At 35.2% G+C, this 4824-nt stretch overlaps 1 long non-coding RNA gene across 3 annotated transcripts; it reads right to left on the bottom strand.

Annotated features, from left to right (window-relative positions):
* Nucleotides 1-416: 416 nt before the first annotated feature.
* On the bottom strand, nt 417-2493 carry LOC123908239. 3 transcript variants are annotated; one of them, XR_006809588.1, is made up of 3 exons: nt 2150-2418; nt 1814-2075; nt 417-1722 (listed from the first exon to the last, which is right to left on the bottom strand). It is a non-coding gene; the product is annotated as an uncharacterized LOC123908239 (long non-coding RNA). The 3 variants fall into 3 exon arrangements; XR_006809589.1 differs by having other exon boundaries at nt 417-2068; nt 2150-2493; XR_006809587.1 differs by having other exon boundaries at nt 417-2075; nt 2150-2493.
* Between the last annotated feature and the right edge of the window lie 2331 nt (nt 2494-4824).

Raw genomic sequence — 4824 nt, forward strand, 5'->3', positions numbered from 1 at the left:
ATGAAATTTTTCTAAAATTTATTTTGATTACCGGAACACTTTGGAAAAGTGTGCAGGTAATACAAGAAACTTGACATATAGCTACGGCAAAACTCTGTTGGTAAAGGTCCAAGATCCGTAGGTATAGACGGTAAAACCTATACCCACGGACGTTTTGTTCCGTTCACTTTATCTCGCTCTACCCACGGACAATACCGTCGCTATAGCCTATATAGCTACAGCTTTTTTGGCATTGGACTAGGGTGAGAGGTATACCCACGGACATTACAAACTATTGCAAATCGGTTTGCCCACGGATTTGTCCGTTGGTATAGGTTTGGATTTTGTTTTTTTTTTTTTGCATTTTTTGTTTTGTTTGACAGATGATTTAAATTATTTATTAGATAAAATAAAATGCTTCAAAAAGTGAAATAAAATAAAATAAAACTTTAAATTATATTTAAGAACTAACTAGTCTTACAAGTATGTCAAATTACATATAGTTATAAATATCAAGCTAAGAGTGATATAATGTATTTAAAGACATAAAATGATATCCACTAAATTTACAAATTTGTTCTGTCAAGAAAAAGAAAAAAGTCTCTAATCTCCATTCCTCTTCCATCTTCAATAGTCTGGACTTAGAAAATTGGTTTGCTCAGGGACCAGAAACATCTAGAACCTATTGAAAATAAAAGAATACAAGTTGGAAACTCAACTTAGCCAAAAGGAAGGAAAATTTTACAATGGCACACAAATTGACATTATACACATCTTAAGTGAACATTAAACATTAACCATAACTGAAGTATTAAGAGAACCTGGTGATGGTTACCAATTCATCAACCTGTTTGGATCAAAACCTGCTACTTATTAGAAACCTGGTGGCAGCTGCAACTTGTAAGCTACTTTTCCCACCCTGTCTAGGATTTGGGAAGGGCCATAATATCTAGGGCCCAACTTCTCATTCCTTCTTTGTGCAAATGATCACAGCCTGTATGGTTCGGCCTGAAGCAAACCCAGGCTCTCAGTAAAATTGCAGCTCTCTGCGCTTCTTATCTGACTTTGCTTGCTTGAACAGTTCTGACCTAAACTAACTGAGAAATAATCTGTTCCTATTAGTTACAATTGATTCTTGGGAGTCCATGTAATCTAAAGCTAAAAATATTTGCGTGCTGTTAAATTTGATTGCAACACTGGCTACCAACCAACCAGCATGTAGCAACAATGAAACATGATAATATAAAAAAAAGAAAAAAATCTTCTGGATTTACACAACTAAAATTTCGTTAGTCTCCCTTGATCCGTACCTATACATATGGTAATTTAAGGTGGCACTTATTCACAACAAATACCTTCTCTAGTGCTTGATGTTTTTTGTTATATGATACGATTAAAGTAGACAAGCTCCCTTTGACAAATTGTAGCAGGTTTAAAATGGTTACCAATTCAACAAATACCAACTTTAAAATGGTAAAAAAAACGTTGATTGTACAAGTGAGATTGATTAACATTAAAATCATCAAGATTAAAAAATCATGACTTTCTAAAGGAGTTATTCACTGCAAATTATCAACTGAATATTCAGTGTAAAAGAACAAACAATGAATGTAGTCCAAGAGAACTCAAACAACCAAATAAGTGGTTTACATAACTCCTTTACCCTTCTTGTCATTTGGGATCTTCATCGAAACTCATCAAAGCCACTTTACCCGGTCATTCTTCGAGTAACAATTTCATTACCTAGAGTTTCAACAGGTTAAAAACACACAAAAAAACACAACAAAAATCCCAAAAGAAACTTTGTTTCATTAAAAAAATAAACCCACTTCACCTTGCAATGATCACATCCACACAAAAAAAATCCTTCAAGTTAGCCTGAATTTGAAATCCATACTAATTCATAGGAATCTTAACCTAACCACAATTAAGAGAGCCACAAATCTATTAGGAAAATTAGGGTAGCACCCATACCACGATTGACTTGGATTTTAGCACCAGGTTGTAACTGAAGGTACTTGATTATGACACCCATCTCCGATTAGAGATTTCAATCTTCTTGCTTGAACCCTAATCAGTGGAATCTTGCCTGACACCTACCAGATTTCAATCCTTTGAATCATGTCATAGAAATCGAATAGAAAAATTAAATAAATAGGCGAAACCTAACCAGTAAAATTGTAAGGGGAGCAATCGAGAACAATTATCGGAGGGAGTAGCATCGCTTAGAAGACGAGTGGCAACATCTTTGGCGCCTTGTTTGATGAGTCTGAATTCGGCAGTTGCAGGAGGAGGTCCAGCGTGAGAAACTAGGATTACCAACAGTTTTGCCGTAGCTATATGTCAAGTTTCTTGTATTACCTCCCTACTTTTTCCAAAGTGTTCCGGTAATCGAAATAAATTTTAGAAAAATTTCATACCGGAACACTTTTTAAAAGTGTACCGGTAAAATTAACATACCGGTAAAGATAAATATTTATCGGAACAATGTTTTTGGATGATGAAACAGTCTACCGGAACAGTATAATATGACAAAAAAAAAATGATTAAAATATACTAATTTTTTATAAGGGTATATTGGGTATTTTGAAAAATATGTTGGGGTAGAGTGAAGATTGTTGGGGTAGAAAAAAAATATTTCTATTAGCCAATACAACATATAACGAAACTGACGGGAGAGTATTGGAATGCAGTAATAAGCAACAACATAGTGACGGCCAATGTTTTAAAATCCGGACCGCATAACTATTAACCCGGTCAATAAAAAATATTCAGATCTTCATAACTATAAAATTTAATAAAAGTTATTCTATAAAAAAATGAAAATACATATATATATATATTTAAAAGAAAAACAATAAAAAATAATTAAATTAAAATAATAGATATATGTCTTGTGTCACAAGAATAATAGATATATGTGTTTACAAAAATAAAATAGATATATCTTTTTAGTTTTGTCTTTTTTAGTTTTCTTACCCAAAAAAAATAGATATATCATATATATGTGACATGAGATGGTTAGAAGAAAAAAAAAAAAAAATCTTACTTGTATCAATATCATAGCACATGGTTCTTTAAATCTATTAAATATATTTAATGTTTATACTTTTAAATCACATCAGTTTGTGTGGCCAAATGGTAAGGAATTGGACTCTTACTCAGTGGACTTGAGTTCGACTCCTTGCTAGCACTATTTGGCAATTTTTATTATATTTTCATTTACACACAAAACTGGTCCGACCATAGATCCGGCCGGTTCACGCCGGTTTTCTCCGGTTTGTTTGCTTAACCGGTTCTGCAGGTTGATTGGCCCGTTAATCCTTCCGGTTCCCGGCCGGACCGGTCCGACCGGCCGGTCCGGTCCGGTTTTTAAAACTATGGTGACAGCGCGAAACCATTATAATGTCATGATACATTGGAGTCCTCCAAACCCTCATTTTGTTAAGCTTAACACAGATGGGGCGTTTAAAGACAAGCAAATTGCTGGTTGTGGTGGGGTGATTCGTGGTAACCAAGGTGAATGGCTTGGCGGTTTCGCAAAGTGTGTTGCAAGCTTGCGTTATGCTTATCGATTTGGTTTCAAGAAGATATAGCTTAACATTGATTTAGGGATGGCAAAAAAACCCAAACCGAGAGACCCACCCGAACTCAAACCAAAGTCAACGGGTGAAATCCGATTTGACTGAGTTTGGGTTCAGGTGACACCCGATAATATGGGTGTCGGTTTGGTATCAGTCAAACTCATACCCGAAACTCATACACCCACCCGAAATATTTTATAATTACCCTCATAGTCTCCCTCAATTTCCTTGGAAGACCTTAACTTTAGTTATAATTTAATTTCTTGAAAGTCTATGTTGTAATTTCTTGAAAGTCTACGTTTGAATTTCTTTTGAGTGCTTAATTTTAGTTGTATTTAATTCAAAATCTATGTTGGAATTTAATTTCTTAAATTTGCAAATTATTTTCAAATGTGCTGCGGGTTTGAGTTTGGGTGGAAAAAACCAAAATCCAATGGGTGTGAGCATGGGTGTTGTTTTGCTACCCGAATAGCTTTTGAGTTTGGGTGATGATTTCGGGTGTGAGTTTGATAAGTGTCAAACCCGCACCCATGAGCACCCATTGCCATCCCTACATTGATTCGGAAGTTGTGGTTTGAGTTCTTAAAAATGGCACATCTAATAGCGCAATGGGCAGTTCATTGTTAAAGCATATCAAAAACCTGTTGGCTTTGGACCGGACTGTAGAGATATCACATTTGTACCGTGAGGCAAATAAATGTGTGGATGCAATGGATGATTGTAATGATAGTAACAATTGAGATGATAATTATTGTGAAATAATGTGGAATTGATAGTAAAGAGAAGTTGAAGTGCATAGAAGAGGGGAAATACAGAGAGAAGAAGAGAAATATCAGAGAGAGAAGATGTGACTAAATCACCAATTACATATTCAATGCCCTATTCACTTGCTTTTCTTTAGTTATATATGCCTACTCAAGCCTTGATGTTCCATTTCTTGGGCTGAAGTTGGCTAACTCTTATTTGGGCCTATCCAATTTAGAGGATTCATTACAATACCCTCCCTTTAAAATCAACCTTGTCCTCAAGGTGTCCTCAAGGTTATAAGAATTGCTCACAACACAAATTTTACCCGGATCTCATTGTTGGAATGGTGACCACATAACTGCTGTATAGTTCCTCAAATGTGCACCAGGATCCAATTGATGCCCATTTTGCATTCTCACTGATTTGGTGTAGTCATAAGGTTCCACAATTATATGCATGAATTCACCCCATGTGGTTACAAGGTTAACAATTTTGGTAAGTACAAAAGTTGCTA

Source organism: Trifolium pratense, linkage group LG2 (assembly GCF_020283565.1).
Source record: "Trifolium pratense cultivar HEN17-A07 linkage group LG2, ARS_RC_1.1, whole genome shotgun sequence".
Taxonomy (NCBI): domain Eukaryota; kingdom Viridiplantae; phylum Streptophyta; class Magnoliopsida; order Fabales; family Fabaceae; genus Trifolium; species Trifolium pratense.